General features: G+C 41.6%; 1 protein-coding gene across 5 annotated transcripts in view; it reads right to left on the minus strand.

The window, feature by feature from the left end:
* ZBTB40 (zinc finger and BTB domain containing 40) overlaps positions 1–14,497 on the minus strand; it is an 80,452-nt gene that overhangs the window by 61,542 nt on the left and 4,413 nt on the right. The window contains exon 1 of one of the 5 annotated variants that reach the window (XM_027521017.1): positions 13,706–13,728. The exons of the other annotated variants lie outside the window; for them this stretch is intronic. The gene's annotated coding sequence lies outside the window, so the exon portion shown is untranslated. Of the gene's footprint in view, positions 1–13,705; positions 13,729–14,497 lie in introns of those variants that run through there. 5 annotated transcript variants of the gene reach the window in all.

The raw sequence follows: 14,497 nt of genomic DNA on the forward strand, positions 1-14,497 counted from the left end.
ACACCGCTGAACCAGATTCAGTCCTTACTCCCTTTCCCTTGGTCCACTCACCTCCTCCTTCCTCCCATGCACTTCGTTCACCTATTATTCTGCATTCTTTCAGACCACTCTGCCACAAACCACTAAAACTTAAAAAAAAAAAAAATATATATATATATATATAACAAACACGAATGATTCCTGATCAGAAGGATAATAAAAAATCAGAGAATTTTACAATGAGAATTATCTGTAGAGACTATGTAATTCAGCCCTCTCATGTTCCAGGTGAAGAAATGGATAGAAATTCAGTGACCTGCCAAGTCATGTTATCCAGGCAATGGTAGGGTTAGAGCCAGGATCTAGGTTTCTGGGTTTTCAAGCTAGCACATGAACCAAGTACCAGACTCCTAAGTGTATACAGACAGGCCCTCATTGGGCGGGGTGGCGGGGGGGCTTTCTGTGTATCTGACAGACTGGCAGCTGCTAGTAGTAGGTACGTTATTTGGTTTACTGTTTTTTTTCTTCGAATGTTGATTTAAATATCAATCATTGACAGCTCTAACAATGAGAAAATAATTATTCTCAAGCCACAGAACTGTCCAAAAGTATCTCAGGGGATACATAACTGCAAATTTCCCAATCTACTGCCCAAGGGAGAGCTGTAGTAGGGTGGATTTGTGACTTAACAAAAACAAGAAAAAACAAAAAACAAAAAAATTTTAAGTGACTAAGATATTTAAAAGATATATTAATGAATACTTAACTAAGGTCAGGGTGGAGAAGGCCTTTCTATGCATACAAGAAACAATAAAAAATGATCAATAGGTTTGACTACATATAAATGAAAACTTCCAAGAAAATCAGCACTAGCAAAATTAAAACATAAATAAACACTTCATATCACATGAAGTGAAAACTAAGCAGTTAATATTAGAATAGAAAGATGATACAAAAATAAGAAAAATCTCAACATTTATATTTCTTAATGGACAAAGAAAAACAGATAATTCACTAAAGAAATAAACAGTTAACAACCCAACAGAAAAGTTCACCCTGATGAACAAAGAAATGCAAATTAAAACATTAATACTATTTAGGGGCAATCAATTTGGAAAAGTTTTGCGATGATAGTATTTCAGTGTGAAGCAGTGGTTTTAGACCATGGACTGATTTAGACTTCAGTTTGAAGCCTAACTTGGACACTCAATCAGTGATCCTGGGCAACTCACTTCAATCACTGTGAGCCTCAACATCCCTACAGTTTTGGTGTGAAGACGAAATGAGACAATGCATCTGAAATGTTTTAACAAAGTGCCTGTCAACAGTAAACGCTCAATATGTGTTACCTATTATGATAAAAATAATATTTGCACGTGTAACAGAGGGAAGGAGCAATGAGGCAGGTACCCATACAGTGCTGATGGAAGTTTAAACTGGTAAAAATCTTTTAGGGATGTAATCTAGTAAGTAATCTGCTCATCTAAAGCTATAAAAAATGTCCTTGGAGAGAGCCATGAGAATCTGGGTAGACTGGGGAGAATATACTTTACATGCATTGTTTGAATGTTTTACTGGGAATGTTTTACCAGGATATATTACAGAATATATCTGTAATATAAATCAGCTATATAATTACAGATTAAAAAAAAGAATGAGTCCCATGATATTAGAAGAAAAAAGGTTTTTTTTTTTTAATGTTTATTCCTTTAGACCTACTTCTAGGAATCTATCTATAACGACATACTTAACAATTGGAGATATAATAAAATATTTATGCAGAGCAATAGATTTAATGGTAAAGAAACTAGAAACTTAGATGTATGAGATTTTTAAAGTAAATATGGTATACAGGCATACTATGGAATAGTATGCAGCCATTAAAAATCAGGCTCAGTATATGATACCTATAGATAGCATAAGTAATCAAAGGAAAAGTAAATTGGACTTCATCAAATTTAAAAACTTCTGTGGATCAAAGGGCATGATCATGAAAGTAAAGACAACCCACAAAATAGGCACAAATATTCTCAAATCATATATCTGATAAGGGTCTAGTACCCAGAATATATAAACATAGCATATCAGAACAAAGTATCCAGAAGTCATAACAACTCAACAATAAGAGGACAAATAAGCCAATTTTTAAATGGGCAAAGGATTTGCATAGATATCTCTCCAAAGAAGACATACAAAATGGCAAAGAAGCACATGACAAGATGCCCCACATCAGTAGTCACAGAGGAAATGCCAATCAAACCACAACGAGACATCACTGCACACCTGCTGGGATGCTGTGATAAAACAGACAGAAAAGCTAAGCATCGCTGAGGACATGAAGCAACTGCAAACCTTGCACGCTGCTGGCAGGAACGTCCGGCGGTGCTGCCACTGTGAAGGATAGTTTGACAGCTCCTCAAAAAGTTAAAGACAGAGTTCCCAAATGACCTAGCAATCCCACTCCTAGGTATATACCCAAGAGAAACGAAAATATATGTCTATACAAAAACTCACACACTAATTTTCACTGTAGCAGAATGTAAAACAGCCAAAAAGTGGAGACAACTCAAACGTCCACCAACTGATAACCAAATAAAATGGTGTATAGTTATACAGTGGAATATTATTCAGTCATTAAAAGGAATGGAATACTCATAGTGCTACAAACAGGGGAAAACCTTGAAAACATTATGCTAAGTTGAAGAAGCCAGACACAAGAGGCCAGAGCATGATCCCTTTTCTATATAATGTCTAGAATAGGCAAATCCACAGAGACAGAAAGTAGATCAGAGATTGCTGGAGGCTGGGAGGAGGAAGGATTGGGAAGGGAATGCTAATGGGTGTGGGGGTTCTTTTGGAGTGATGAAAATGATCTAGAATTAGAAAGTGGTGATACTTACACAGGCTTTGAATTGTATACTTTAAAACAGTAAATTGTATGGTATGTGAATTATATCTAAATAAATTTTTTAAATTAGGCTCTTGAAGATTTTTAATAACATGGTGAAATGCTTTCAACATACTAAAAGGAAAAAAAGCAGCATGCAACTGTATATATAATTGCAATGTGGTTTTAAAATATATGTAAATGCATATATACATATGCATTAAAAAAGACAGAAAATACATTAAAATGCTAACAGTGGTTGTCCCTAGGTAGTGTCACTATGGGGGACTTATTTTCTTCTTCACATAGTTCAAATTTTTCTACAAAAAACATGAATTATTTTTATAATCTGCAAATAAAAAAACCCAGGTATATTTGCCTGGCTTCAAAGCTAGTGTCACTTCTGACACACTATACACTCATTAGATATTTATTTATCTCCTACCAGGCACCAGGACTTTCCTGGTGGCTCAGTGGTAAAGAGTTCCCATGTCAATGCAGGAGACATGGGTTCAATCCCTGGGTTGGGAAGATCCCCCTGGAGAAGGAAATGGCAACCCATGCCAGTATTCTTGCCTGGGAAATCCCATGGACAGAGGAGCCCGGCAGGCTATAGTCTATGGGGCTGCCAAGAGTCAGACATGACTGAGCGACTAAACAACTGCAACCACCACCACCGTGTACCAGGCAAGTTAAATGAGATGACGTCAGGGCCCACAGGAAGGGACGTATGTCTAGTGTGGGGTTTGAGCCCAAGTCCAGGGACAAGGAAGGCGAAGAGGCATCCATAGGGTCTTTACATCACCGGACACACGACACCGCTCAGCTGCACACTTTCTGGGAGACAGTCACGAGCAGCAGCGTAGCTCACTGCTTACAGGCTGGAAGCAGAGCCAGACTACCTAGGTATGAAGCCTGAACACCCAGTTACAAGCTGTGTGATCTTGGGAAAATCACCTAAACTCCATGCAGCATAGTTTCCTCATCTACAAAATAGCGGTGATAACAGTACCTCTCTCACTGGGCTGTTGGAAGATCAAAAGAATTAACACAGCTAAAGCACCAGCATTATACGCTCGGGACATAGTAGGTGCTCAATAAATTAGCTGCCAGCATCAGCCTCCCTGTCAGCATCACTACCACCACCTCACCAGCATACTCTCAAGGAGGCAGAGACACAGAAGACTAAGGACCACTGGAAAGGCTGTTTTCTACATCTCAAACTGGCGGCTAGCATCTGCTTCTTAAAGCCTATAGTAACTATTACATTCAACTAATTTCTTTTTCCAGATTCTCTCAATCTCTAATGAAACTCTATTTTTGAGATGTTCTGTAAAATACAACATCCAACTGTTCGGCATAACAAACTGCTTGTGTCCTCTTATCTTTTGTCTAATTCATAGAAACAAGTGATTTTTTTCAAGGCTATTGTAATGGAAGGCAGCTTTGAGAGGCTTATCTGCCTTTCCCCTGCCTTTCTGGGCCATGCTGCTCTGATCCAGTCGTTCACCCAAGATGACTCTTCACAGGCCAAACTGCAAAATCTCCCGAGCAACATGGCCATCGAATGAGTGACTGGGGATTGTGACTGCATTACATCTAATGCCGACCCTCCCAGCCTGCAGAGTCTCAACAAGCAATCACCACTTCAGTGCTTTCACAGCCAACCTCTTAGGTGTTACAGAGGACCCTCGGCTTTGTCACTGTGCTTCTACCTTGATCTGAAAATGTGGATGAGTTCTGAGTTTTTTGTCAATCTGATTATGAGAATACACTTTTCTGCAGTAGGGAGTAAGTCCGGACCACTCAGGAACAAATTTCAAATTCAAAGATACCCATCTAATGTAAGAGAGCTCAGGCAGCTAAAGAACACCAAAACAGGCCATGTGACTCCAGAGGCTGTGTGTTTACCAGCAAAGGTTTGGCGCACAGGCTGTACAGACAGACAGCTTGCCCAGGGCATTCATCACAGCCCAGTCTCTCTTACCAGCTATACAAATTTAGGCCAGTTGCCTAACCCTCTGGGCCTCAGTTTCCTCATATGTAAAATGGGGATAATATTAGTCATATCTCATGGGGTAGCTGTAAGCATGGACTATACACTGCCAGGCTCCTCATTTCATGGAATCCTCCAGGCAAGAATACTGGAGTGGGTAGCTATGCCCTTCTCCAGGGGATCTTCCCAACCCAGGAACAGAACCCAGGTCTCCTTGACTACAGGCAGATTCTTTACCATCTGAGCCACCAGGGAAGCCCAAGCATTAATAAGTCACTGTTAATGAGTCAACAGACATGAAAGCCTTTCCCGTAACATTGTAAACATTTAGTAAATGTTAAAAGGAAGCATAAAAATATACCTGCCAAATATTCTTTTTACAGTTTTTGGTTGTGTGGTCAGTTCACAGATTTACTTGTTTTTAATCACTTTGCCTCATCACTTACATAAATCACATGTTATCAGTATCTTCTATATGCTATATGTCAAATATTACATAATTTCTAAAAAAGAATTTCTAGACAATCACATTGCTAGTTTCACAGCTGAATCAGCTAAGAAAGGGAGAGAGTTGGGCCTCTCATAACAGCATGCTGGACTGTAATCCTAGAGATTTCACAGAAAGCCCTTAATTCACTGAAAATTAATAGCAGATACAAAGAACTGAAACCACCTGCTCCAATTCTCTCATCTGCAGATGAAGAAACTGAGGCCCTGAGAAGTGTTTCAAGATCTTCCAGTTCACTAATGTTAGAAATCAGACACTTGTGTTTCCTCTGACTCAGATACGTGTTTTTTAAGTGGAAAGCAACAAGGAAGACATGATGGAAAAGGGAAAAGACTGATGTAGTTTGGAAGGGTTAAGGCAGCAACCTAACAACGGGAGCTAACGTTTTATGAGGATTATAGCCCAGGCACTGTGACAAGCATTTTGCATGGGTGGCCTTATGTAATTTTTGCAAAACCTGCGAGGTAGTTACTATTATTAACTCCCCTTTTAACTGAGAAAGTGGAGGCCTAGAGAGATAAAATGACTGGCCCCAAATCACAAAGCCAGTGAGAGGGAGAGTCAGTAAATGAACCCATGCTGTCTGACTCTGGAGCCAGAACCTTTTCCACTGGATATTGCCCAAGCTTGAGAATTTAAAAAGCATGGAAGCTCTTGATCCTTGAGTCCTTCTCCTACTTTTTTTTTAGTAACTTCTCTGTTCAGAGGCAGTGCAGAGACAGACAGCAAATGAAGTGGTTTTTTAAGGAAGAACAGATGACCTTGATTTAGAGCCTACGTGAAGTAAAAGTCGCTCAGTCGTGTCCAACTCTTTGTGATCCCATGGTCTATAGCGTCCATGGTATTCTCCAGGCCATAATACTGGAATGGGTAGCTGTTCCCTTCTCTAGGGGATCTTCCAAACCCAGGGATTGAACCCAGGTCTCCTGCATTGCAGGCAGATTCTTTACCAGCTGAACCATGAGGGAAGCCCTTATTCCCTGTTATTTGAAGAAGCGCCATACACACATCACTCTAGTCCCCTGACTTGTTCAAGGCCACATAGCTGGTAAAAGTGCCACTGGAGGATGCGAACCTCATGCCGCCCCAGCGAAGCTCCAAGACCCATTTCCTGGACTCGTCAGTGGACAGTGTGTGCTTGTCTGTCCAGGAGATCTTCACTGAGCTCAGCCAAAGGCCCTTAACTGGCTTGGAACTACACAGAGTAAGAAGTTCAGCACACTCCCTGCTCTCAAGGAGTTTATGGCAAAGCTGGGAAGGAGACACCACTTTCGGCTTAAGATCCTTCTTTTCTTCTACTTTGTAGTTAAGCAGCAGAAACACTGAAGAGACTATGTGCTGGGAGCCAGCACAGGAGATCCCACCCATGACAAGGTCATGCGGAGGAGACCTGACAGGCAAGGCGGATTAGGACTCGAGGGGCTCCCTGGACCTGCTCAGCATCGACCCTGAAACCAGTCAGTCTGTCTACTGTTTACTATATTATGCCTTTCACCAACTCTTCTGACATTAACAGGGGGCTATCCCCGACCACCTTTCTCTGAAGAAAATCAACTTAGGGCTCTAGTGAATAAGTCTCCTGGGCATGAAAGGAGTATTTCAATTCTAACCCCTCTGTTGGCATTCTAGCTTGCTTGGCAGGTTTATTCATACTCTTGCAACTAACCCACATGATTGTTCACAACTTCCCAACCATGAAAGGCACAGGAAGCCTAAGCATTCTAAAAGTCCTAACGGGCATAGAGCCCTTCGAGGGGTGAAAAATTATTAGAATAGTACTGGTGAAGGGTTTCATTGTTGAGCCAACGCTTGCTGCCAAGTCTCCATATCCCTTATCCATTGTGTGCATGGGAGTGCATTAGTTAATATAGTTGGAATGCAGGAAAAACAAGTAGTAGCCTTGGCATTAGCAACATTGAACCTTTGCCTTAATAAGTTCTTTCTTTGTTGTAACCCACTGCACCTTTGCTCCAGAAGAATGTAACTTTAGTACTTTCTGAGGGTGACACAGATTGGAAAAATAAAGAAAAAACACTTTAAGGGAAAACAAGTTTTCTGGTTGACGAACCTTTATCAGAAAAGGGTCATAAAATGTCAATAGGCCTCCAGGTCAGAAGATAATGTACATAACATAAGACCCTTGTAAATGGAAAGGTATGCAGAAAACATCCTGGTTTCGATAAAGGTCAAAACTGATGGAATGTTGAGCTGACTCTGCATCTTTCACTTCTGGAAATGTGTAACTCAGGGTATAAAAGCTCCTTTTGAAAATAAAGCTGCAGACACCGCTTCACCTAAGCTTGGTCTCCCCGTGTCATCTTTCGCCGACACCGTTCATCCTGAGGGTATCCCTGGACTCTGCTGAGGCTGGACCCCGGCAGACTGTGGAGCCCTAACTTCCTGCAAGACTGTCCTATTCCGCTACTCAGGCCACCCTGTGACCTGACACCCCTGTGTCTATTTCATAGATGAACTCCATTTGCCTCTCCTCTCAGTGCTGGAAGCCTTTTCTCTTGTCTTTTAAGAAGTGGCGATTATTTTCGTCTCAATCTTTCTCTCACTCATCACCAAGGATTATGACAAGAGGGTTAACTTAAGGAGCTAACTCAAAAAAAAAAAAAAAGGTAACTTCTCTCTTGCCTTTAACTTTTGTAAAGAGCCTATGGGATTCCATAATATTTTCTCAAAAATGTTCAAAGAAATACATGGAAAATTTCATCCTCAACATTTTGCTGCCCAGGATAAAAAAAAACAAAACCCAGAACTCTAGGGGCCAATTATTCTGCTGTCTTGGACTCTGACCTTAGAAAATCTCCCTCTGGTTTAAATCTGACTGGAACTGAGGGCAGCTGACAGCAGCTATAAGTACCAGCTAGAAGAGCAACTTGAGTCTAGGTGGTCAGATTTAATGACTACCAGGGCTTCGGAGCATCACTCAAAAGTTATAGCACCGCACCAAACTTATGGGTATGGGCTAAATGAGTAAGAACAGCAAGTTTCACTGTTATTTAAATTTATAAGTTTTTACTATGTTCCCAACATCATGCTAGCAGCTAGGTACTCAAAACAGTGACAGGTCTTTAAAAATCAACTAGTATCGACTGCACTAATAAGACCAGATAAAGAGAAGGCAGGGCAAAAGCAGAGAACATAAGAGAAGCGGTAAAGAGGGAGAGAGAGGGGGGCTTACCGTTGGCAAACAGTGGATTGATTGAAATATTGTGATGTGAATTAGAATGTAAAGTGGTACAGAACCCACCTCAGTATCAGCTCTCAGTGGGAAAGAATCTACCTGCCAGTGCAGGAGACAGGGCTTCAATCTGTGGGTTGGGAAGATCCCCTGGAGAAGAAGATGGCAACCCACTCCAACCTCTTGCCTGGGAAATCCCATAAACAGAGGAGCCTGGTGGGCTACAGTCCCTCAGGTATTAAGAGTCGGACATGATTTAGGGACCAGACGACAACCAGCAGGCGTTTAGAAGCGTGGCTCTTGACCGTCTCCCTCGCTTCTGCTTTTCCCTGGCTGGTTGCAGTTGAAAATATAAAAAACAATCTTAATAAGGAAATAAATGAGTTGGGTTCTAAGCCTGACCTTAGCTCTGAAACCATGAGTTACTTAACCGTTCACAATCTGTTTTCTCAAGTGCAAAATGAGTGAACATGTATATGGGAGCTGACTTTTAAGGTTGAAAGTTCCATCATAATTTTTAAATTGGGATAGCGGCATCTATTGCTCAGTCCCTGCGAGGATCACAGGAAGTGATTGGGTGAAGCACCTCACGCGGTGCCTGGCGCTTTCTAGCTGTTCAGTGAGCGGAAGCTCTCGTCACCAACATGGTATTCTGTTGTACTTTTTAAGTTCTGGGATGGGGATTAGAGGAGAACAAAATGAGAACCAGTGAATTAAGACTGGACTTCAGTTCAGTTGCCCAGTCATGTCCAACTCACAGCGACCCTATGGACTGCAGCACGCCAGGCCTCCCTGTCCATCACCAACTCCCGGAATTTACTCAGACTCATGTCCATTGAGTCAGTGATGCCATCCAGCCATCTCATCCTCTGTCGTCCCCTTCTCCTCCTGCCTTCTATCTTTCCTAGCATCAGAGTCTTTTCTAATGAGTCAGTTCTTCGCATCAGGTGGCCAAAATACTGAAGCTTCAGATTCAGCATCAGTCCTTCCAATAAATATTCAGGGTTGATTTCCTTTAGGATAGACTGGTTGGATCTTCTTGCAGTCCAAGGGACTCTCAAGAGTCTTCTCCAACACCATAAGTTCAAAAGCATCAATTCTTTGGCACTCAGCCTTCTTTATGGTCCAATTCTCACATCCATACATGACTAGTGGAAAAACCATAGCTTTGACTAGGTGGACCTTTGTCGGCAAAGTTATGTCTCTGCTTTTTAATATGCTGTCTAGGATGGTCATAGCTTTTCTTCCAAGGAGCAAGCACCTTTTAATTTCATGGCTGCAGTCACCACCTGCAGTGATTCTGGAGCCCAAGAAAACAAAGTCTGTCACTGTATCCATTATTTTCTCATCTGTTTGCCATGAAGAGATGGGAGCGGATGCCATGATCTTTGTTTTTTGAATGTTAGGGACATCTAGCATCTGTAGAAGGAAAACCTCCCTAGAGTAGGTCTTACAGGCTTCCTTCCCACTCTTTTATTCTCTTTCCTTTCCCCTTACTGCTTTATTCATTCCATTCAACAAACATGCACTGACTGCCTACAGTATGTAGGACACAGAGCTAAGTACTGAGAATGGGAAAGAGAGAGAAGAGGAGGGATTCTGAGGGGACAATATAATCAGATGGGCTTTTGGAGGAGGGTATCTATGAACCATCAGAAATGATATGCAAAATTTTTTGAGTATGTGGGTGTATACAACTTCTCTGAGAAGTTCTGGAGGGATTCTAAAATGAATTTTTTTTTTTTAAAGAATGAAAAGTATAATAAACTGAGCAAGAAGCAAACAAAATTTATATAAGCAAAAACATAAAATACTCTTGAAAAATCACAAAATTAGTCTTGAGGAAACAGAAATATGGACCATGATCCTTGGATAGAAAATTTCAACCTCATAAAGATGGCAGTACTCCCTAAGCTACTTTATAAATTAAAACATAATCTCAATAAAAATACCACCGAGTGTTTCATCTGGAAATTAGACAAACTTATTATGAAGCTCATATGGCAGAATAAACAAGCAAAACAGCCAGGAAAACTCTGACAAGGAAAAACTAATCCCTCCAGATAGCAAAACAAATTACAAGCCACTAAAATTGAGATAGTTTTGTAATGGCGTATTAATTGACAATCAAACCAATGGAACAAAACTGGAAATCCGGTAGGAAACCCAAACGCACATAAGAGTTTAGTAGTATCTGCTAAAGACAGCATCTCAAACCAGTGAAGAAAGGATAAGAGCCTTTAATAAGTAGTGTTACAATAAATGGCTGGCCACTGGAAAGAATATAGGACTCGATCCTTCCTCAAACCAAATGCCAAGATAAATTCCAAATGGATCAGACTCAGATTTTTTTTAAAAAAGGTGAAACCATATATTCTTCTAGAAGAAAACATTAATGAATTCCTCATAAATTGAGAATGGTGCAAACTTCCTAACTCTGACTCAAAATCTAAAGTAATACGCTGTAGGGCTGATAATTAGCACTATATAAAGATGTAAAACTTCACAGCAATAACACAACATATGTAAAAGTCAGGCACGTGACAAACCGGAAAAAATACCTTTGTAACTTATACCACAGACATTGGGCGGATATTCTGAACTCATAAAAGGAGAAAACAAATTAAAAGTACACTGAAATATTATTTCTTACCTATCAGATTGACAGAACCCCAAAAACTCTGGCAGCAAGACTTAAGAGAAAAAGAAAAGAAGGGTCAGGCAGGAAATAAAAACTTCAGTGAATGTCCCCTATTACACAGTTCTGATTTTGGAACCATGTACATGGTTTTCATAGTTAAAAAGACAAAATTAAATTTTACAAGGCAATTCTTAAATTTTAAAACAAAAATCAGTCTGATTATCAAGTTGGTGGCATAACCACGTAGAGAAAATAATTATATCAAGAGACTTTGGGACAGTGTTTGATGCTACTGCTGCTAAGTCACTTCAGTCGTGTCCGACTCTGTGTGACCCCATAGACAGCAGCCCACCAGGCTCCCCCATCCCTGGGATTCTCCAGGCAAGAACACTGGAGTGGGTTGCCATTTCCTTCTCCAATGCATTAAAGTGCAAAGTGAAAGTGAAGTCGCTCAGTCGTGTCTAACCCTCAGTGACCCCATGGACTGCAGCCTACCAGGCTCCTCCGTCCATGGGATTTTCCCGGCAAGAGTACTGGAGTGGGGTGCCATTGCCTTCTCAAATAGTGTATATTTGAAGGACAAAAGAAACCATATAAAAAACTAAAACATTCAGCAATCTAATGGTCAGTACAGATAACAGCATTGCTACTTGCCTGGTTAATAACGTGACCAGAGAAATCCAGAGTGAACGAACAGCCCCAAAGCCCCAGAGCATGGCCCACTGAGTGTTAATGACTAATGCTCAAGTAGAAGGGTGAGAGGTGAGTGGAGACAGTGCTAAGAGTTGAGGCTTGAGACAGGCACAGCCAGGGTTTGAGGGCAGCCCAAGCCATGCCAAGGAACCGTGCAGAGGATTAGCCTGGAGAGTAACATGTTCAGATCTGTGCTTTATAAAGATCACAAGCAACAATGTACAAATAGACTGGAGAGAAACAAAGCTGGGAAGTTGGCCAGCCAGCTAGAAGACTGTTGTGGCAGTAATTCAAGACAAGAGAGTACAGCAGCTTTGGCCAAAAGAGAAAGGGGATTTCAATGGGCTTGTAGTCTAAATAAGTGGGTGCCATTTGTAGATGGGGAGTAGAAGGGGAAGGAGAGTTGAAGAGAAGGGGAAGAACACTGGACAACTCCCGGGTTTCTACCTCTGGCAACACTGTGGCGCCATCCACGGAGACGAGGAGCCCAAGAGAAGTGGCAGATGAAAGAATGGCAAGGAGAATGGAGCCCCTTGTGGGGGCAGGGAGCTAAGGAAGTCAAGAAGAAAGACCCAACTGTCAGGCCACAGTCCTAGAAAGATGGGAAACAGGTGGAACTGGAGAGTTAGATTACCTGTAGTAAAATTTTCTCAAAGTCAGAAACAGAACCATATACTGTTCACTTATGATTTTATATTTTTTAAAAAGTCAACCAACCAGTATTTGGAGCCTAAAAAGCTATTTAGCCTTGTGATCCTTTGTTTCTCATCTCCCTCAACATTCCTGGGTCTTTTCCTTCACAAAACATACTCTATGGTATGTCCCAGAATCAGATTCTAGTTACAGCAGAGGTCACCCATGCAAACACCTTCAGGGGTCACAGACGTAAAATCTCTGATGTTTAAAAGTAAGCAACTAATTGGTAAATGCTACATGGGCCAAACTCTGGCTTAAACTGTTTTCTACTAAGGTCCCATTAAATAAATATATATCCTAACATACAGATGGGCTTTCCCAGGAGGCTCAGTGGTAAAAGATTCCACCTGCCAATGCAGGAGATGCGGGTTTGATCTCCGGGTCGGGAAGATCCCCTGGAGGAGGAAATGGCAACCCACTCCAGCATTCAGGCCTGGAGAATCCCACGGACAGAGGAGCCTGGCCGGCTGCAGTCCATGGGGTCGAAAAGAGTCATCACGACTGAGCATGCACACACAGAACATAAAGATGTAAAAGATATTTCCTTCTTCCCTGTTCCCCACCCCGCTTTGGGTACTAATAAAACCAGAAAACATGTCCACAAATTGGCTTTTTCAGAGGTCCTAACACTAGCTAAAGTCTGAGATGAAAAGTAAAAGATGAAACTGAAGTCGCTCAGTCGTGTCCGACTCTTTGCGACCCCATGGACTGTAGCCTATCAGGCTCCTCCATCCATGGGATTTTCCAGGCAAGAGTGCTGGAGTGGATTGCCATTTCCTTCTCCAGGGGATCTTCCCGACCCAGGAATCGAACCTGGGTCTCCCATATTGCAGGCAGACGCTTTACCGTCTGAGCCACAAAGTCTGAGATGAGTCTGGTTTCAGAGAGCAGCTCTGCTGTCACAGGGGGGCCCCAAGACAAATGCAGGGCAGTGCCCTCTCCCCCTGTGCTGCCCCTCTGAATCTACCCTTCTCCTCCTCTCTCCCCTTTATCCCTGCTTTCTAATCCTGAGAAACTGACTCTATCTTCAGAAAGTTGATGCCTAGAGCCAAAGTACTGGGCTTCTATGCTCTTCCCTTTACCTGTCGGAAGAAATGACTGTTTTATCTGCTTACCAGGCAGCCGAGACAACATGTCCCCACTCACCAGCCTCGCGTGAAACAACAGCAAGGATCTCTAAAGCATCTCTGAAGCACTTCACTGGGTAAAGGCTTCTGCACAAACATTCAACTATGCTCAACCGGTTTAGACAGGAAACAAAGCCAGAAAAGATACTTTTCCATCTTTGAGGTCAAGGGCAAAGAAAAACAGAAAGTACTGGTTTTAGGGGGACTCTCCTCGCTGTTTCAGTTCAGTGGTGTGTTGTATGTTCATTGTCGGCTCTGTACCGTTGGAGGGGTCTAGGACCCACCCCTCTGAGATCTGACTAAAGTACAAGCATACCTCATTTTATTGTGGTTCAAAGACAGTGCATTTTTTACAAATTGAAGGTTTGTGGTAATCACGCATTGTCAGATGATGGTTAGCATTTTTTTACTAAGTTTTTTAAAAAATTAAGGTATGTACATTGTTTTTTTTAGACATAATGCTATTACACACTTAACAGACTAGTATAGTGTGAACATAGCTTTTACATGTCATGTTTGAGAAATTAAGAAATCAAAATTGAGAAACTGAGAAATCAAACAATATATGTGACTCACTTTATTGCAATGGTCTAGAACTGAACCTGCCGTATCTCCACGCTATGCCTGTAATGGGCTCTTTTCCCAGAATTAAAAATGGCATTTACACAAGTCTGCAGGCAAATTCAAAGGCTTCATAGGTCCCCTACAACCTGACCAGATACCCCAGATTAACAAGTTGATGCGGATCAGCAGTAACATATTTACTTTACCTATGGAAAT

Source organism: Bos indicus x Bos taurus, chromosome 2 (genome assembly GCF_003369695.1).
Source record: "Bos indicus x Bos taurus breed Angus x Brahman F1 hybrid chromosome 2, Bos_hybrid_MaternalHap_v2.0, whole genome shotgun sequence".
In the NCBI taxonomy this organism is placed as follows: Eukaryota; Metazoa; Chordata; class Mammalia; order Artiodactyla; family Bovidae; genus Bos; species Bos indicus x Bos taurus.